We start from the raw sequence: 22371 nt of genomic DNA on the forward strand, positions 1-22371 counted from the left end.
AACGCGCCCAAAGAAGTTTCACTTTAAAAATTTGGCATAAAATTTAAAAAAAAAAACTAATGATGATTTTTTACTTATACCGAAAAGCATTATAGCATTTTGTAAATATTAAATAAAAGAAAAACTGAATTAAAAAAAAAAGGGTGTGTTAAGAAGTGAAACTTGTAGTATTTCTCTCTCGTTTATAATTACATTATCTCTTATTTTCTGTATAAGGTTAGTTTGAAGATTATAGGTTAAATAATTCAAGGACAAAGCATGGATTTGGTTTATTTCATATTTATTTAGAAGTATACAATATTACATAAATTTCAATATTACAATTGAAAATTTAATGAAAATTTATATCATTTTTTAAAGTAGTGATAATTGGGTTATGGTAACTAAAGTGCGAGGCATATACATTAGCACTCAAATCTTTAATAAATCGTGCAAAAACTGCATCGATTGTTGTCCCGTGTCTGGTCGTGCTAATGTTCGTATTATTAACCATATACAAATTAAGGGTGTTTTTAAAAAAGTTCAAAACCTCTAAAGATTCTTTTCTCGCGAAATTTACATTAAAATATCCCAAAATTATCATAGGAATTTCGTGATAATTCTTATTCAATAACCTCGAACCATCCTCTGTGTATAGTAGAAGAACGTGGTGGATAAAATCTTTGATATCAGTAATCGATTTACCTGGTGAGATTTAAATTGACACCATAATAATTTTTTTCCCATTAGCCAGAGAGCATTATGCAGCACACAAATCTCCAACGGGGGATGAATGACTAGACACAAATTCATGGTTACGGGTATGAACGTCATTATGTTTTACCACAACATGTTGGAGTCTACTTACATTTTGATATATACCTACACCGCCCGCTCTGACATTGGGTCTCTTGTATTGTACAATGCACTCAAAATTTGTAACATTAACATGCTTATCATCGTCAAGCCAAGTTTCGGAAAGCATCAATATGTCCGAATTTTTTTGAGTATTACCTCGTAAATCTGTTGCATGTTTGTTAATACTTTGACAATTGAATGAAAATATCGTATTATCACTTTTTTCAATATTTTCTAACAGTACTAGATCGAGAGTTTTTAAACGTACCGTAGAAAGTCTATCAAATTCTCTTCTCAATTAATGCACTGATGTGTCTTCGCGTTGTCCGTGATGAAATAAAACTTGATTTTCTGAAGGCACAATAAAGAGACCTTCAGGACTTGTAACTCCTGATAAAGCTACATAAACTGATAAAGCTACATTGCGAATGTTTTTTGCTACACGTAAACACAACACTATCGTATGTTCCTCCTTGCGACTTGTGAATAGTCATTGCGCATGCTGGCTTAAGTGGAAAATGGGTTCTCTTTGCTTTGATTCTACTGTGTGATTTAATTCTGTATAATGGAAAGGTCGCTGACCTACGACCTATCGGAGTTGCGTCATTACTTATTCCTAGTCGAGTAGCATATTTTACTACGTTTCCGTCTTCCTAAATCTTTTGGAAAAATAAGCCAAAGTCTGATAATTTTGTGCTTTGATCATCTAACTCAACATAGACGAATTGACCGACTGCTCCATTTTCTAATCCGTCCGTTACATTGATATTCGTTGTGGTCAAATATGGTTTATTCAGAGCAAAAACGATCTGGTACGGCAGGCCACCAGTATCAATTATCGACAGTTGATGTAGTTTGAGTCTTGCATCTCTTTCTTTTTGAAAATCATTACCGCAACCGATTATTTCGTCATCAGCAGTAGAATCTTTCTTGTTCTCACATGAGTTTAATAGAAAGGTTATAAGTATCGGAAAAATAATTATCATAGTATAAGTTAACCCGACTACGGTCATCGATCTTGGGCCAGCACCGGATGCACGCGTAAGCGGGAATCCAGCCGGCGAAATCCGATCCGGCCCATGCAAGCGCTGAGTGGTCACGGTCACGAGGCGCAGCGTCAGCAAAGTTCGGCCAGCAACAGAGTTGCGGGCCGCCAGCAGCGGCTGCCCAAAAGTGCGGCATCAGCATCTTAGCCGGACGCTATCGTCCGGCTCTATAGCTGCAGTCTCTTTTTGAATTGTACTTTTAGTTTTCAAGCTGCCCAAACGGGTTACCAATAAATCAAATCAAATATAATGAAATAACTTTTGTTATAATTGGCGCTCAACCGTGGAAAGTTCCGCGACTCCGAATTCAAAAAAAAACGAATTCGTGGAGAATAAACCGTTTAAAGTCGTTTAAAAAAATAATAAATCGTTTTGAAGAAAATTAACTCAATAATTTGTTTTATGTGCAGAAATGATTTTTTATATGTGCAAAGAAGTAAAAACAAGTGCAAAACATTGGAATTGTTTAAACGCAACGAAATAAAAAGTTTTTAAGAAAAATCAACAAATAAGAAGGAGAAAAGTGAAAACAATAATCATTTTTAAGTACTGTGACAACCCAACGTCACAAATAATAAAAAAGAACATTCCAAAAACACATCTATCTTTTTTATTTCTCCCTACGCCGCACCACATTCAAAATACGCACCAAAATCACATACGTTCAAAACGCGCGCCCAACCAGATACTTTGGTCGCACTAACATATCGATAACCAACTATCAGGTCTGGCCACTCTAACCATACCGATAATTCGATAAACTAATACCATCACTATAGTGGGTACCCGATAACGAGTTATCGATAGCGGTATTCTCACCATCGACCGCTCTTGCCACACTCAACGGGGCCTATATAAGCAGAGGCAAGACCCCAGATGAGTCACTTGCGTTCCGACGATCTTCGAGGGAACATCAGCGACAAGGAGAAATATCCGGGTAAGTGTTCTGGTAGATAATGGTGGTGGATCCGTAAGAGTGCGGTTTTAAATCGACTCTGCGACCTGGTGAGGATCACTGGCGTCCCGGTGTGGTTTCCCTGAAATCAGCCCAGACCCAGTCGTGATCACTGAGGCGGCCCGGTTTACGTAATTCAGGCCCACCTCAGTGAGTTCTCCCAGACGTCACGTTTCCGGCTTCCGACCCGGAAACGAAACGGATGTAGAAACGGCAGGTCGAAACTAACGCTGCCCGGCAGACCGAAACTAACGATGCCCTACATTCCCGAATCCCACTAGAAATCCAAGTAGATCGTTCCCAACGACCCAGAACACTACGAACCCGACGTACACGACGTACGCACGACGAAGCAACTCACACTCGGTGATCTGCAACGTCAACACGATTACTCGGCCATCCGCAGCGCCAACGCGATCACTCGGCCATCCGCAGCGCCAACGTGATAACCCGGCCATCCACAGCGCCAACGCGATAACCCGGCCATCTGCAGCATCAACGCGACCACTCGGCCCATCTGCAACGTCAACACGGTCACTCGGCCATCCGCAGCGCCAACGCGTTCACTCGTCCATCCGCAGCGCCAACGTGATAACCCGGCCATCCACAGCGCCAACGCGATAACCCGGCCATCTGCAGCATCAACGCGACCACTCGGCCCATCTGCAACGTCAACACGATCACTCGGCCCACCCCGCAGCACCGACACGATCTCATCATATCGCTTCCGTAGCATCGATCCACGACGGCAAGCAGATCATCACGCACGCTTCCGTAGCGTCGGATCAACGACGGCAAGCAGTTCATCATATCGCTTCCGTAGCATCGATCCACGACGGCAAGCAGATCATCACGCACGCTTCCGTAGCGTCGGATCAACGACGGCAAGCAGATCATCATACACGCTTCCGTAGCGTCGGATCAACGACGGCAAGCAGTTCATCATATCGCTTCAGTACCATCGGATCCCGACAACAAGCAGTCCACCACTCGGCCCTCCCGGAGCGCCAAACCGACAGCAAGCACTCCGGTCTTCGGCCTTCCCGTATCACCGAACCACCGAAGCAAGCGGTGTCGACTCACCTACACGTCATCACCCGACAAAGACCCACTGTACAAATCACTACGAAATACAAACCCCTACTTTATAGTTCTATCCCTCTGTGTTCTTATTGGGGAAAGGGAGGTAAATCGATCTGTAGAGGAACTATAAATATCTGTCACGAACCCTGACCACGGCGAGCTATACCGCCTCCCGAAGCAGGGTCGTTACAGTGGCGCCCGAGCAGATTGAAGACAAATAGACAGAAACCACAAAACACCACAAAGATCGTTTGCCCTCTTCCTCAACAAAGCACAGATAAAATGGCAGACAAGCTAACTCGAAGCTGGATCTCCAATTGCAATAAGACACAGCTGGAAACCTATCTGATGGAATTTAACATCGAGCCAGAAACCAGAAACAAATGTCGGAGTTCATAAAGAACGTTGACCACAGCGAAAAAACCATCACACGCCTCCTAGAACTGGCACAAAACCACGCAAGGACCCCATCACCAGCACCCGACGGGTCAGGGAATCAACCGAAAGGCGCGAAGGGGACATCCAACACCGAGCAACACATCAGCGAGAAAACCCCAAACTTGCTACAAATACCAGACATGCAAGCGACAAGCAGCGGAAAACCGATACCCGAACCCAGGAAGACTGACAAAGTGGCCACAATGGGAGTAATACGAAGCTGGGGAGAATTTTATGATGGCACGGGCGACCCGACAGAATTCATCTGTAGAACGGAAGAGCTGGCAAGGGCCTATGGAATAGAGCTCGACCAAGCAGCAGGAGCTATGGTGATTTTGCTCAGAGACTGTGCCTTGGACTGGTGGCATACCCACCCAATTCCAATGCCATCATGGAAAAGCTTCAAGACAGAATTCCTGGGATACTACAGACCAGCGGATTTCGAAGAGAAAGCAATGGAAAACATAACACGCAGGCACCAGGGTTCAAACGAGCCAGCAAAGGAATACGCACGGGAACTTCGTAAAATCATGAGATTTACCACTCTCACGGAGGAAAAGAAACTAGAGTGGGTCTACCGAAACAGTCGAGTGGAGTTCAAAAAGTATGCTAAACGGGGGGAATGCCGAACCCTAGCGGAATACTTACAGTTGGCAGAGGAATTCGAGGCCCTCCAACCACAGGAACGCGCGACACAACAAACACCGGAAAGCCACTGGACACAACGGCAGCAAACGCGAAATTTCGGGAGACAAACGAGAAACCAATGGAGACCCCAAGAACCCCCACAAGCACAGAGCAGAGGAATAACTCGATCATTTAATATGAATAATAGATGTACAAGGTGCAAAGAAGAGGGACACAGAGGACAGCAGTGCAACAACACGCCAAGAATATTCTGCTGGATATGCCGACAGAATGGAATACGAACGATCCATTGCTGTCGCCAGAACGAAACATCGGGAAACGCCAGAGGCCCATGGGATCAGAGCGGGCGCCCAGGGCAAACACCACACCCGCAACATCAATAAACTTTAACGGCCGACGACTACTTGCACAAGTAAATATAGGCAACATAAGAATTCGCGGGGTCATAGACACAGGAGCCACAAGAAGTTTCATCGCCAGGAAACTAGCCAGCAGCATAGCCAGGCATGGGACGGAAAAACAAGTAACCGAAGCCATTAGACTAGCAGACGGAACAAACAGAACGGTCACAGAAGCACTGGAAGTACCAATACAACTCGGGAACAAAACAAGCACAACAACGCTGCTAATCCTCGAAGAGGTAATCGGCGACCTTCTGCTGGGGATAGACTTCTTGGAACAATGCAACGCGACACTGCAATGCGGAGGACTCACAGCAAAAATGAACGGGAGCAAAAGAAAGAAAAATAGAACGGAAAAAAAGAAGAGTCACGGCATCGGATCACTAGCGACAGGCGATCTAACAGAAGCAGAGATACAAGAAACCCTTAAAAAAGAGTTGGAAATGATGAGTCAAGTCAAGGGAGTCAGCCATATTGCCACGCATAGGATCTTCATGAAGCACGATCGCCCAATCAAACAAAGGTACTATCCTCGAAACCCAGCCATGCAAGAGATTATAAACAAACAAGTGGACGAGCTTCTGGCTCAAGATCTCATCGAACCCTCGCATTCCGCTTACAGCTCACCAGTAGTACTAGTAGAGAAGAAAAACAAAGAATGGAGACTTTGCATAGACTACAGGCAGCTGAACGAGCACTCAGAACGTGACGCATACCCGGTACCCCGTATGGACCACATACTCAACCAACTACGGGAGGCCAAATATTTAAGTACACTAGACTTAAAAAGTGGCTACTGGCAAATACCGATGGATAAAGGGAGCAAACAGTTCACCGCTTTTACCGTACCAGGGCGTGGACTATATCAGTGGAAGGTAATGCTCTTCGGACTACACACTGCACCAGCCACATTTCAAAGAGCTCTGGACTCAGTCATAGGACCGGAGATGGAACCCTTTGCATTCGCATACCTGGACGATATAGTGGTCATCGGGCGTACCAAAAGGGAACACATGGAAAAGCTACAGGAGGTAATGAACCGACTACGCAAAGCAAACCTAAAGATAAATGCAGAAAAATGTCACTTCTTCAAGGAAGAGCTGAAGTACTTAGGCCATGTTGTAAGCGCAAGGGGGATACACACGGACCCGGGGAAAATAGCCGCGATCCTAGACATGCCAAGCCCACAGACAACGAAGCAAGTACACAGCTTTCTGGGAGTAGCTTCGTGGTACAGAAGATTCGTTCCAAACTTCACGGAACTGGCACAACCACTATATAACTTAGTGAAAAAAGACACAAAGTTTAAATGGAGCGAGGACGCAGAACAGGCGACGCAACACCTGAAAAAAGCACTAACGGAAGCACCAGTTCTGGCATGCCCAGACTTTGGGAAAACTTTTCTACTCCAGACGGACGCCAGCAACTGCGGATTAGGAGCAGTACTAACTCAAGAAGACGAAAACGGCGAGCACGTGATATCGTACGCCAGTCGGAAACTCACAAAGACAGAGCAGAACTACTCAGCGACCGAAAAGGAATGCCTGGCAATTCACTGGGGCATCCAGAAGATGAGGATGTACTTAGAAGGTTACCACTTCATAGTCATCACAGACCATCAGGCGCTAAAGTGGCTGAACTCGATAGAGAGCCCATCAGGACGGATTGCCAGATGGGCGTTGGCAATGCAGCCATACTCGTTCGAGATTCGCTACCGCAGAGGAAAGCTCAATGTCGTTGCGGACGCATTATCCAGAATGCCAGAAGAAGAAGCCCACGGAGCGGAGGTCGAAGAAGACGTCTGGATCAAACGGAAGATTATAGACTTGGAAAAAAACCCCGAAACATGGCCAGATTACGCGATAATCAACGGGAAATTATATAGACATATACCGTCATGGGCCACAGACGAAGACATACAGCCATGGAAACTATGCGTGGCTAAAAAACAACGAGAACGAGTACTACTAGAAAACCACAGCGAAGCAACAGCAGGCCACCTAGGGGTGAGGAAAACAAAACATCGAATAATGGCACAATACTACTGGCAAGGAATGCACAGAGATATACAGCAGCATGTAAGAAGCTGCGAGTCGTGCCAACGCTACAAAACATCTCAGCAGCAAGCAGCAGGGAAAATGTTGTCAGAAATAGCAAAAGCACCCTGGGAAACGCTTTGCATAGACTTCGTAGGCCCACTACCGAGATCCAGCCACGGTAACAACATGTTGCTAGTGATGTTCGACAGGTTTACAAAATGGGTAGAAATTGCAGCCGTCCGGAAAGCAACAACAGAGATCGTATTAAAGGTACTAAGGGAACAAATCATATCACGATTGGGAACACCAAAAAAGATAATCTCGGACAATGGGGTGCAATTTACTAGCAACAAGTTCAAGGCACAACTAGAGAAATGGGGAATTGATCACCAGCTGACAGCCCCATACACCCCTCAGGAAAACCCAGCAGAACGGGCAAACCGGACGATTAAAACAATGATAGCACAATTCTCGGGAACAGAACATACAAGATGGGACGACTGGCTACCAGAAATATCGCTGGCAATCAACAGTAGCAGGTCAGAATCAACAGGATATAGCCCAGCATACCTACTGTACGGACGGGAATTGAGACTACCAGGAAGCCTGTTTGCCGAAAACACACAAGGATCAGGAATCGTGGAGGAGACAGTACATACACGATGGGAGCGTATCATGGAAACAAGGAAGCTAGCACACCTAAACATGGGAAAAGCGGCAGAAGATCAAGCTAGAGCATACAACCTCCGGAAAAGGGACTGGAGACCCAAAATAGGAGACCTAGTATGGGAAAGACAGCACCCGTTGTCGAAAGCAGCAACTGGATTCGCGGCAAAGCTAGCTCCGAAATACGAAGGCCCATTCAAAGTCACAGGATTCATATCAGCGGTGATTGCAACAATAAAACACACGGTGACCGGGAAGACGCACAGAACCTACGTAAATGAACTGAAACCCCATGTAGAAACCCTCGACTAACAAACACGCAAAATTCCACAAACCAACTAATTCAAAAAAACCATTCGCCCGAGTTTCAGAATGGACAAAAAACTTCAAAACTCGATGGCAAAATACAGGGAGAACCTGCAAAGGCTCAACCAACAGCGGCGAAGAGTAGTCATACTCGGAGCCGTGGACGTGGCAGGTCCAGCTGGTTGCCGGAAGCCAACCAGGGCTGCCCCGGTGGGCAGACAGGCCCCATATCGGAACCTCCACGACCACGAATACGACCACTGCAACAACACGGAAAACGCTGGCGACCCCTACGACCACGAAGATAACCATTACATCACCACGGCAAACGGCGGCGACAACTACGAGCAGGAACACGACCCAACGTCACAAATAATAAAAAATAACATTCCAAAAACACATCTATCTTTTTTATTTCTCCTTACGCCGTACCACATTCAAAATACGCGCCAAAATCACATACGTTCAAAACGCGCGCCCAACCAGATACTTTGGTCGCACTAACATATCGATAACCAACTATCAGGTCTGGCCACACTAACCATACCGATACTTCGATAAACTAATACCATCACTATAGTGGGTACCCGATAACGAGTTATAGATAGCGGTATTCTCGACATCGACCGCTCTTGCCACACTCAACGGGGCCTATATAAGCAGAGGCAGGACTCCAAATGAGTCACTTGCGTTCCGACGATCTTCGAGGGAACATCAGCGACAAGGAGAAATATCCGGGTAAGTGTTCTGGTAGATAATGGTGGTGGATCCGTAAGAGTGCGGTTTTAAATCGACTCTGCGACCTGGTGAGGATCACTGGCGTCCCGGTGTGGTTTCCCTGAAATCAGCCCAGACCCAGTCGTAATCACTGAGGCGGCCCGGTTTACGTAATTCAGGCCCACCTCAGTGAGTTCTCCCAGACGTCACGTTTCCGGCTTCCGACCCGGAAACGAAACGGATGTAGAAACGGCAGGTCGAAACTAACGATGCCCGGCAGACCGAAACTAACGATGCCCTACATTCCCGAATCCCACTAGAAATCCAAGTAGATCGTTCCCAACGACCCAGAACACTACGAACCCGACGTACACGACGTACGCACGACGAAGCAACTCACACTCGGCCATCTGCAACGTCAACACGATCACTCGGCCATCCGCAGCGCCAACGCGATCACTCGGCCATCCGCAGCGCCAACGTGATAACCCGGCCATCCACAGCGCCAACGCGATAACCCGGCCATCTGCAGCATCAACGCGACCACTCGGCCCATCTGCAACGTCAACACGGTCACTCGGCCATCCGCAGCGCCAACGCGATCACTCGTCCATCCGCAGCGCCAACGTGATAACCCGGCCATCCACAGCGCCAACGCGATAACCCGGCCATCTGCAGCATCAACGCGACCACTCGGCCCATCTGCAACGTCAACACGATCACTCGGCCCACCCCGCAGCACCGACACGATCTCATCATATCGCTTCCGTAGCGTCGGATCAACGACGGCAAGCAGATCATCATACACGCTTCCGTAGCGTCGGATCAACGACGGCAAGCAGTTCATCATATCGCTTCAGTATCATCGGATCCCGACAACAAGCAGTCCACCACTCGGCCCTCCCGGAGCGCCAAACCGACAGCAAGCAGTCCGGTCTTCGGCCTTCCCGTATCACCGAACCACCGAAGCAAGCGGTGTCGACTCACCTACACGTCATCACCCGACAAAGACCCACTGTACAAATCACTACGAAATACAAACCCCTACTTTATAGTTCTATCCCTCTGTGTTCTTATTGGGGAAAGGGAGGTAAATCGATCTGTAGAGGAACTATAAATATCTGTCACGAACCCTGACCACGGCGAGCTATACCGCCTCCCAAAGCAGGGTCGTTACAGTACAAAATTATTTTGCAACCAGCGGAACCAAATTCTTAAAGGCAGAAATTTTTTTTCGAGTGAAATAAAATAAAACTGCAAATACATCGAAATTTCAAAACAAACTACTGGAGGATAAGGAAGCAGCGAATATTCAACAACTGAATTCAACGTTTCGCCCCCGCAGGAGAACAATACAGTTTTTTTTATTAAAAAAAATATTGTGTTTCCACAGGACAAAATGTAAGTAAGGCGATTGTTTATTATCTCTTCAATGAATCAAACTTAAATAAAAAAAAAACAACGATTTTTCCAGTTCAGGGATTACTCTAAGTAAAATTAAATGAACTATAGAGACGGAAAAAATACAGACAGTAGTGACGAAGAACTTTTAGAAAGTTATAGGAACCTCAGATGTGAGAAATTACAAACTAACGAAACAGGAACAGTATTAGTATGCCAAATACCGATATTTCCGAAATCGTACGCGCCGCAGTTCAGGCAGCGTCGACTACACAGGCCCAGGCCCTTGAACAAAAATTCCAAGAGTTAGAGGGTAAAATAGGTTCTATCTCTTTAACAAATACGGAAGTCAAGGCCTATGAGGCCATAAGCATCGACAATAATATAAAGTGCGAAGAGCCTTTAGATATTGTCAATTCCATTCCCGAATTCGACGGGAAACAGGAAAATTATGTCTCTTGGAGACAAGCGGCAAACGCTGCATACACTGTTTTTAAGCCTTTTAATGGCAGTTCAAGGCACTACCAAGCGGTAGCAATTATTAGGAACAAGGTAAGGGGCAATGCAGATGCCGTGCTAGCCTCCTTTAACACAGTTTTGAATTTCGACGCCATTGTAGAGCGCCTTGACTTCACATATGCCGACAAAACGCCGGGTAATTCAGCAGGAATTAGTTACCATGAGACAAGGCGAACTTTCTCTAAATAGGTATGTTTGCGCACTTTGCGCTTTTATAATGAACTTTGTTGAATACTGTAAGGCGGGAGCGAGAGCGCATTCGCCCCGTCTCTCGCCCCTTTCGTTAAGTTAGGCTTAAGCGATTATATATTGAAATTAAAGAGTTAGTTGTTATATGAATCTCATTGCGCAAACTCCCTTTCGTCGTCGCCAAAAATAAAATATCAAATTTCCCTGCAATCACAAGTTTTCGCGTTGTAATACAAAATAGTATTAAATTTTCATGGTGACCCCGACGTGATTAGCAGTGGAACTCGAGTTGTTATTTTTTTGGTGAAACAAACAAATTAATCAAATAAATCGCGTCGGCCCCCTTTTTTAAGCATTAAAGTGATTTGTTGCTGCCGATTTAATTCGTCGTTGCTGCCGCCAAATAAAATTGTTGCCGCCAAATAAAATTGTTGGAAGTTTGGAAGCTGCAGTTTCTTCGATTTGGCTGGACCAGTGTAGTTGTTGTTGCCGCTGTTAATCCGCTGTTCCTGCCTACGTGAATTCGTCGTTGCTACCGCTGGAAAATTTTGACCGCTGCAGTTTTCAATCGCCGTTAAGTGCCGCTGCTTGTCGCCAGTTGCTGCCTACGTTATTTCGTCGTGCTGCCGCTGGAAAATTTTGGCCGTTATTGCCAAATTCACCGCTTTATCCCCTACGCACAGGAAGGAAGGCATATGGATTCGAAGAGGGAAGTTACCGACGGATGTGAATCGTCCAACCAGGTATAGAGTGCTAAAAGTTGAAAGTTAATCTGTGGCGTTTTGTAAATTGTGTTTTGGCCCATCTTTCAACTTTTTGCATTCGTGTGAAAAATTCGGTAGATAGCGAGCATTCTAACCAAGAAATAAATAAAACTTGCATGCACTAACGATTATAATTCCGATAATTCCATACAAATATACATATATCGAATTATAAATACATAAGTGAATCGCTTTGGACCAAAATCAAATAAATATTTGTCGGCATCCTGGTTGTTCAAAGAATAAAATTCCCCCATTTCTCGTCGTAGTGAACACCAATTATAGCTTTGCAAAAATTAAAAGGGTAAAAGTTGGGAAGTGTGAAAATTTCTAATTCGAGAATTAAATTCCCGGCAAATTTTCAGCCGCGCATTTTCCTCAAATTTCCCTCGCTTTTCGCCATTTCCCGCGCTTTTAGGCGTCAGGTTTATATATTCGTTGCCCTTAGTTATCGGTCAGTGCATCATTCTCCGTTAGCATTGCGTTGAGCACCGCCACCCGTACACATACACACACACGCACAGACAGCGCAGCCCGTTCTTTCGAGTTCTCTTTCGTCGTTTTCGTTTTCGATCGCTGGAACGGTGCAAGCGTTGCCGTTGCCTAAACGCTTGTTCGTTTTTTGGTGTTGGAGCTTGGCGTGTGCTCCCCTACACGACGTGCGCTCGGCATATTATAATTATTGAATTATTATAATAAATTAGGATTCCTTAAATTAATTCCTCAACTCATTTAAATAACTCCCCTACACTGCTTGCGTTCAGCTTATTCCTCTCGTTTGTTATTATTTTTAAATTTAATAAATTTAAAAAACAAATTTTGTATACATTTACATAAATACAATTAAAAAAAAAAAAAAAAAAAATAAATTAAATTATAAACTCTTCGATACCAAAAAAAAAAAAAAAAATGGTGCCAAAATCAGAAAGTAACAACAAGGACATTGAAGGGTTGAAAAACCAACGAGATGGATATATGAAGAGTATAGAGCGAACGCAAAAATATTTAAAGGAGGGTCGATACTCCTTAAATACGGTTGAGTTACAATGTCGATTAGAAATCCTAAATACGCACATTGAAAATGCTTCGCTTATACAGAATAAAATTGAAGCGAAAGATGGAGATGATGAGTACCGCGAAGAGTTAGAAGAGACTGCGATAATAGCAAAATCGTTGCTAATTTCCCTAATCGCGGAAACAAAGCTTAAGAGCGTTGACAATTCCGCTCCGCCGGCAACGCGCACACTCCAATGCCGTTTGCCGAGCGTCGCTCTTCCAACCTTTAGCGGAAAACATTCCGAATTTAAAAATTGTATAAGCCTTTTCGAAACTTTTGTTGACAAAGATGACACGCTGCACGATATCGAAAAATTTAACCATCTAATATCGTGTTTGGCTGGAGACGCGCTAGGAACAGTCAGGCGAATTCCAAGTTACAGCGAATAATTACCCAAAAGCCCTGGCTAGCCTAAGGCGGGTGTACGATAATGATTGTTTAATTTTTTTTTACAATATATCGACACTGTTTAATCTGCCAAAGATTTCCCAGCCATCAGCTACAGCCTTGAGAAACCTGATCGACACAGTTACAGCGCTATACGATTCTCTTTTGTCCATTGGGGATGACAAACGTATTACGAATGCCATCCTCATCCATCTAGTAATGGGCAAAGTCGATGCAGGAACTAAAAGAAAATGGGAAGAACAGTTAGATTATACTTCGCTTCCTCTTTGGAGCGAGTGTGAGTCGGCCCTGAACAAGCGCTATCAGTATATGGTTGCCGAAGAAGCGTGTAAGCCAAAAATTGTTCAGCAGAGCCAGGCTTATCCTAAGAAGAATGGAAATAGGAGTTTTTCGTTTGTTGCTGCCATAGAAGACCCCGAAGTATGTGTGTTTTGCAACTCAGCAGAACATCAAGTAGGAAGTTGCACTGCTTTTGCTGCCCTAACAGTTCAGCAAAGATTCGATTTTGCAAAAAAGGCTCCTTTATGAATTAACTGCCTCCGAAAGGGCCACACGGTAAAAAGGTGCAAATCGAAAAGATGCAGGGTGTGTAAGTCCTCACACCACACATTGCTGCACATTTACTCGCCATCAAATCTCGCGTTGCCAGCTCCTCCTCAGCCCACGCTCTTGCAGAATACTCCATCCACTTCGCATGTTATGCATGCGACTGCATCGGATAAAGTTATTCTTGCCACAGCCATCGTGAGCGTCAAAACAAAAAGTGGCGAATTAGTTTTGGCTCGAGCGTTGCTCGATTCTGGTTCACAAGTAAATTTTGTGACCGATGAGCTCGCTCAGAGACTTCAGATTAAGAGAGAGGACGTGTGTTTGAGCTTGCGGGGCATTGGTGGAACTAATGCTCAAGCAACCAAGAAAATTTACACGATAGTTAAGTCGCGAGTGGGTAGCAGTCAATTGTCGTCCTAATTTTACATACTAAAAAATATTTCTGGTTATCATCCGGATCAAACGGTGAACACCAGCGGCTGGAGGGTGCCTGAAAATATTCAATTGGCAGATCCATTCTTCTTCAAGCCCCAAAAAATAGATATGCTTATAGGCGCAGACTCGTTCTTTGAACTATTGTCAGTCGGCCAGATAAAGCAAGGGCCTGAGTTTCCCATTTTGCAAAAAACAGTTCTCGGCTGGATAGTGTCAGGGAGATGTGCCTCAGAAAAAATAAGAAATTCGGAAAAGTTGGTACATCTCAGCTGCCAGGAAGAAGTGTTGGAGTCAATCGACACAACCCTGCAGAAATTTTGGTCTGTGGAGGACTTGCCGCCCAAGGCCAAGGTCCATACTCCTGAGCTGCAACTTTGTGAGCAACACTTTGAGAAAAACACTCAAAGATTGTCGTCCGGGAGATTTTCGGTTCGTCTGCCGTTCAAATCTGACCCAGCAACTCTTGGTTCATCAAATGAAGTTGCGAAACGTAGAGTTGAGAGTGGTATTCGACGCCTCGAGCCGTACATCGACGCAGGTCGCGTTGAATGACATCTTGATGGTTGGCCCCACCATTCAAGAGGAGCTGTATTCGACCCTGCTTCGGTTCAGACTGCACAAGTTTGCGCTTGCAGCAGACGTAAAAAAGATGTATCGTCAAGTAATGGTTGACGAAGCTGACCGAAACTTTCAGCTGGTACTTCGCCAGCCCCCTATCTGGCGATTCGGTGTTTAAACCGGCTTGGAGAGATCGCGCAGGATTCGTGTCCAAAAGCCGCCAAGGTCATTCAGAATGACTTTTATGTTGACGATTTGTTGACTGGCGCCAGAAGCGTTGAGGACCTGCTAAGCCTTCGAGACGAAGTTTCTCAGGTATTGCAAGAGGCAGGATTTGAATTGGCAAAGTGGTTTTCTAACTGCCCAGAGTTATCCGCATCTGAAAGCGCTGTCGTGCCGCTAACGGCAGACTCAGACGTAACTAAGACCCTTGGCGTGGTTTGGTTGCCGGGTAAAGATTACTTTCAATTTGGGTTGGATGACTCTTTCCTGGATCTTCGTGCGACAAAACGAAACATACTGTCGGTGACTGCCCGACTTTTCGATCCGCTTGGCCTGTTGTGCCCTCTAGTGACTAGGGCAAAAATGTTGTTGCAGGAACTGTGGCTTCGAAAGTTAGACTGGGACGAGTCGCTGCCGATGCAACTGCAGACATCTTGGGAAGCTTTTAAGGGAACGCTGTTGCAACTGCCCAAGATCGAGGTATCGCGATTCGTTCATACAGACGCCAAAGTCCCGGCAGAAATACATGGTTTCGCTGACGCTTCCATGCGAGCATATGGAGCGTGCATCTACGTTCGCACTAGTACCGCTGAAGGTTTAAAAGTATCTTTATTGACAGCAAAATCCAAAGTAGCTCCCCTCAAGACGAAAACTTTGCCCCGCCTTGAGTTGTGCGCAGCTCACCTTCTTGCGGATCTTTATAATTGCTTAATTTTCCGATCACAAAGGTGTTTCTATGGACGGACTCGGAGATCACTCTGCATTGAATTAAAACGCATCCGTCGTCGTTGTCGGTTTTCGTCTCAAACCGAGTTGCAGAGATCCAAGAGTGGTCGGAAAAAGCAATTTGGCGACATGTCCCCACGAAAGTAAACCCAGCGGACATCGTGTCACGGGGATGTGACGTTGAGGAACTCACAGCTTCCATTTGGTTCGCTGGGCCGTCGTTTTTGCTCGATGCAGAAAAAGATTGGCCTGAGAATCGACACTTCGAAGTACCTGCTGATGTCGTGTCGATGGAACTACGAAAATCAGCTTTGGCGCTTGTGGTTATCCCTGAGCCTAATTGTGTGCTTCAGAAAATAGAATCCTTTTCGTCGCACATAAGGCTTCTAAGGGTTTTCGTGTGGGTCTTTCGGTTTATACAAAGGTGCAAAAAAGTGTCGCAGCCTTTCGAAAAAAGTATTACTCCAAGAGAACTGAATTTTGCGTTCGAGAAAATAGTGGAAGTGATTCAATCTCACGAGTTCAGTGACGACATAGGCAAAATTCGGAAAAATAAACCGGTAGCAACGAATATTCAAAAACTAAGCCCTTTTCTCCAGGAGAAAAAACTAGATTGGTGTTCCTCGACATTGCTGCGAGTTGGGGGTCGGTTATTGAATGCTCCTATCCCGTACGAAGCCAAATTCCCGTTGTTGTTGTCGAAAGGCTCACAGTTTGTTAAAGCCTACGTGTCCTACCTGCACGTCACAAATTGTCATGCTGGCCCTCGAGCTCTTGTAAGTCTGTTGCGAGAAAAGATATGGTTGTTGAATGCGCAGGAAGTTTGCCGCAGAACAGTTCGATCTTGCATTCGTTGCTTTCGGTGCAAGCCTCAACTCTTGACGCAAATCATGGGGAACTTGCCATCAGACAGACTTCGAGCTCTCCGCCCCTTTAATATCTGTGGTGTTGATTTTTGTGGCCCATTTAACACAACGTATCGTATTCGTGGTAAGCCGCCGTACAAATCATACGTGGCATTGTTTGTATGTTTTGCGTCCAAAGCAGTCCACTTAGAGTTAGTGTCCGACCTCACCACTGATGCGTTTTTGTTGGCATTCCAAAGGTTCGTGAGTCGACGCGGGATTCCGGAGAAGGTGTGGTGCGACAACGCGACGAACTTCGTCGGAGCCGATCGCCACATGAGAGAGTTCCGGGCCCGTCTGGAGGAGCAGGGGGGCGGTATCGCAACATTCGCATCAAGAAGAGGATGCGAGTTTGTGTTCATACCGCCCAGAGCACCTCACTTCGGCGGACTTTGGGAGGCAGGTGTGAAGTCTGCAAAGCACCTGTTCCTTCGGACGGTCGGCGAAGACATCCTGACCGCGGAGGAGCTCGGAACTCTCCTCACCAGCGTGGAGGCCGTTCTCAACTCCAGGCCCCTCGGAGCGATCAGCACGGATCCCAACGACGGCGAAGCACAAAGCCCAGGCCATCTCCTGATCGGCGGGCCCCTACTAGCTCCACCCTCAGCAGCGCTCCCGGACCAAGTCAGCGCAACCTGCTTGCGACGATGGCGCAGTGTCTCGTCTCTCAGGCACAGGTTTTGGCAGCGATGGTCCCGGGAGTACGTCTCGAGCCTCCAGGCAAAAAACAAGTGGCACAAGGAGGTTCCAAACGTCGCCGTGGGAGCTCTCGTCGTCGTCGCCGAGGACAATCTTCCGCCGCAGCAGTGGATGATCGGTCGGATCGTGGCGGTGCACGTCGGCGCTGACGGCAAGGTCCGAGTGGCGGACGTCAAAACAAAGGATACGACGTATCGGCAAGCGGTCCATAGGCTGGCGGTGCTGCCTGTGGCGTGCTGAAGACGTTGGTCCTTCAGAGGGGGCGGTGTTTGCGCACTTTGCGCTTTTATAATGATCTTTGTTGAATAGTGTAAGGCGGGAGCGGGAGCGCCCCTTTCGTTCCTTTCCCTTTCGTTAAGCTTAAGCGTTTATATATTGAAATTAAAGAGTTAATTGTTATATGATGACGTTCTAAGGGACGTCATAGGGAAAATTTGTTACGTTTACATAGATGACGTGATTATTTTTTCCGAAACAAAGGAGGATGATATCCTATGCACCACAGGTATGCGCTTGTCCCAGGAAAAATCCAAATTTTTGAAAGAAAGCGTGGAATATCTTGGATTTGTAGTATCGCGAGGGGGGATCCAAACTTCCCCGGAAAAAGTACAAGCCATAAAGAACTTTTTGCCCCCAAAAACATTATTTAATCTTAGATCCTTTTTAGGGCTAGCTAGTTATTACAGATGTTTTATAAAAGGGTTTGCTACCATCGCTCGTCCGCTCACAAATATTCTAAAGGGCGACAATGGTAAAGTAAGTACAAATCAGTCCAGAAAAATTGAAATAAATTTAAATCAAGCCCAAAAAGAGGCCTTTGAACGACTGAAAAATATTTTAGCATCGGAGGAAGTAACCCTCATGTATCCCGATTTTAGTAAACCCTTTGACCTAACTACAGATGCCTCACAGCATGGCATAGAAGCCGTATTATCCCAAGGTAAACGGCCTATTACAATGATTTCGCGCGCAATTCGCAATGACGAGGAGCACCTGGCGGCAAATGTAAAAGAACTCTTAGCCATAGTATGGGCACTAAAGAGTTTGAGAAACTATTTATATGGGGTAAAAAATTTGACGATCTACACAGATCACAAGCCCCTGACATCAGCTGTATCACCAAAAAACACAAACGACAAAATAATACGTTGGAAGGCGTTTGTCGACGAGCACAATGCCACCGTCGTTTATACCCCTGGCAAACAGAATCAAGTAGCGGATGCTCTTTCCCGTCAAAATGTAATCGCGCTTGAAGATAGTGGTGACTCTGACGCCGCCACTATTAACAGTGAAGAGTCCCTGACATATACAATTGAAACAACGGACAGACCGATAAATTGCTTCGCAAACCAAATTGTGATTGGGGAATCGCTGCATCCAGCAACTAAAAACTATGTTCTGTTCCAAAACAAAATGAGACATATTATCCAGTTCAGGGACAAGGACTCTCTACTACATCTTCTAAGAGATGTTGTGAAGCCAGAAGTCGTCAACGCAATACATTGCGAACTCCCCGTTCTTGCATTTATTCAACACGCTTTGATTCAGGAATTCCCCTCGACAGTCTTTAGATATTCAAAATCTCTTGTAATTGATGTAACCGACAAATCAGAGCAACTCGAAATAGCTGTGACTGAACACAACAGAGCGCATCGTGCCGCTCAAGAAAACGTTAAACAAATACTTTTGGACTACTTCTTTCCCAAAATGACAAGAATTGTTACTGAAGTAGTAACGAATTGTAGAGTATGCTCGAAAGGGAAATACAATCGCCATCCCGAAAAACAGACTATTGCTAAAACACCCGTACCAACCCACGTAGGAGAAATTATACATGTCGACATTTTTTCTACAGACGGCAAATATTTTTTAACCGCTGTGGATAAGTTCTCTAAGTTTGCCTCCGTTCAACCCATAGGCTCGCGAGCAATTATAGACTTTAAAACACCTTTACTCCAAATTGTCAATCTGTTTCCAAAAATAAAGACCTTATACTGCGACAACGAACGCTCTCTTAATTCAGAGACTATAAAATGAATCTTAACAGGAAACTTTGGAATTAGTATTGCAAATTCCCCCCCCTTGCATAGCACGTCAAACGGAACGGTAGAACGTTTTCATAGTACGTTAGCCGAGATAGCTCGTTGCCTTAAAATAGACAGAAAACTTGACGATACCATCGACATTGTGCTATTAGCAACCATAGAATATAACCATAGCTCGCAAATAACTGTTGACCGATTCGTGCGGTCCCCAAATAACTGTTTTTCTCTGAGACTTTGAGCAAACAATCAGAGAGCAACCGATTGAATTGTTCGTACAGAAATTTTGCTCGCACTCAGCCGACGAGCAGTTTTTTCGGCTTTCTTTTGCTCGGCTCGCTTACAGACCGATTGCTCCTGAACGACGTTTCAAAAAGTCTTTTGCGCATGTGTTAACGTTAACGTGCTTGGGCGATATTGCTCTCCCTTTCACTCGCACGTACTTTCAAAGGGAATACATTGTATAGTTGTATTAGTGAAAAGACTTTTTGCGATGACTTTTTCAGTCAATCGGTCTTTTAATAAGTCTCCCTGTGCGAGCGACATTCGTATCTCTCATTGAACGAGGTTCGTAACAGAGCGTCTCACGAACAGCTCAACGTAAAAGGCTCAACCGAAAACCAAAACGAAAGGAAACGAAGTGTGCTGCCAGAGAGAGAACGAGGGGCATGCTATTTTTCGGTTGTTCTCGGGAGTAGAGCGTAAGGAAAAAAACGGTTAACAGTTATTTGCATGCTTTGAATATAACAAAACAATTCATTCCGCAACAGGTAAAAAACCTGTCGAAATTATTCATTCAACCCCCAACGAACTTGAAATAGAAATCAGAGAAAAAATACAGAAAGCTCAGGAAAAGACCCTAGAACACGTAAACAAAGACAGGGTTTACAAAAAATTTCAAGCAGGGGATAGAGTTTGGTTAAAAACAAATAAACGACTAGGAAACAAATTATCACCACTTTGTTCCGAGGAAACCGTTGAGGCGGACCTTGGGACAACGGTTTTAATAAAAGGGAGAATGGTCCATAAGGACAACCTAAGATAAACTAGTATTAACCATTTTCCTTCTGTTCCTTTTAGGCTAAACCACGTCGCCATATTCCTCCTGACAATACTGACCACGAACGCGACATTCCGACTTAGTGACTATTCACACGCTGATTACATACCGGTGACCGACGGGGATGTAACTATCTGGGACGAGTACGGATACCTTGGACACACAGCTAACATAACATTTTACGAGACTTATGCGGACGAAACATCATCATTAACGACAAAGTTCCCAAGAAAACATATGGAACTAGTAGTACTCTCCGATGTCGAAAAAATTCGTACACTAATAGACACAATTAAAATACACCATAGACAGGGTCGTAGTATTAACATGTTAGGATCCGCATTAAAGGTAATAGCAGGGACTCCAGACTTTGAAGACTGGGAACAAATAAAATTCAGACAATTGCAGTTAATACAGGCTGAAAAAATTCAGATAGACATCAATAGCAAGATTCAAACCCAATTTAATCTTCTGTCCCAGCAAGTAAATTCCATTAGCAAGTCAGACAAGATAGACTCCGCCCACCTGTACGAGACAGTTCTTGCAAAAAATAGAGCAGTAATAACTGAATTGGAAAACTTAATAACATCCATAACTCTAGCCAAAATAAATCTGTTGAGTCCGGTTATTTTAGATAACATTGATGTGAAAGAGATAACGAATGAACACCTTACAAATGTCAGTGTGGCTGATGTGCTGGCGGTGTCTAAAGTAAAAAAATTTCAAAATAATAACCTTTTGTATTTTCTAGTTAAGTTCCCAAAACCAAAAATAGTTTGCAAAAAATTAATGATTTATCCCGTTCAGCACAATAACGTAATATTTGATTTAGATCAACACAACACTATAGCCGACTGCGGGGAGCGAATTTTGGCCGTCTCTAACTGCGACATAGCCGTGGGAACAACCTTCTGCAAAATTTTGGAGAGTTCAACATGCGCTCAACAGCTGATGACCGGCGTTCTCGCTCACTGCGACGCAAAATCCAGCCATCTCCAGCCCGTGGTTATGGTGGACGAAGGCATGCTGATCATCAACGACGCTGCTGCAAACATAACAAGCGGCAGTACTCATCAAAACATTGCCGACACGTTCCTTGTAACCTTCGACGACCAAATAAGCTTGAATGGTACCCCATACATCAATCATCATGGGGTTCTAAGGAAAGCACCAGCAGTGCCAGCCATGGCTAGAATCAACATTACTGAGCACCACCAACTCCTCAGTCTACCGTTTCTGCACGAGTTAAGTCAGCGCAATCTGCAGCGAATCGGCGATCTTGGGGGCCAAATCACCTATGGCTCCGTCTTCAGCTGTGGGGCTACCACTGCCCAACTATTAGGATGCTTTGCCCTGTTCCTCCTTATCCGTCGCCGAAATGACAAGAAGAACCGGAGCAAACTGCTGGCTGACATACTTGGAAAGACCGAGGGCGGCCTTAACTTAAAACTGGGAGGAGTTAACCCGACTACGGTCATCGATCTTGGGCCAGCACCGGATGCACGCGTAAGCGGGAATCCAGCCGGCGAAATCCGATCCGGCCCATGCAAGCGCTGAGTGGTCACGGTCACAAGGCGCAGCGTCAGCAAAGTTCGGCCAGCAACGGAGTTGCGGGCCGCCAGCAGCGGCTGCCCAAAAGTGCGGCATCAGCATCTTAGCCGGACGATGGAGTGGCGAGCTGCATTCTCTTTTTGAATTGTA

The 22371-nt window shown here is 45.3% G+C and overlaps 1 long non-coding RNA gene across 1 annotated transcript; it reads right to left on the reverse strand.

The window, feature by feature from the left end:
• Positions 1–263: 263 nt before the first annotated feature.
• On the reverse strand, positions 264–1010 carry LOC138912901 (uncharacterized). Its single transcript, XR_011418452.1, has 3 exons — positions 848–1010; positions 685–776; positions 264–627 (listed from the first exon to the last, which is right to left on the reverse strand). It is a non-coding gene; the product is annotated as an uncharacterized lncRNA (long non-coding RNA).
• Positions 1011–22371: the final 21361 nt, after the last annotated feature.

This window comes from Drosophila takahashii, chromosome 2L (genome assembly GCF_030179915.1).
Source record: "Drosophila takahashii strain IR98-3 E-12201 chromosome 2L, DtakHiC1v2, whole genome shotgun sequence".
Taxonomy (NCBI): Eukaryota; Metazoa; Arthropoda; class Insecta; order Diptera; family Drosophilidae; genus Drosophila; species Drosophila takahashii.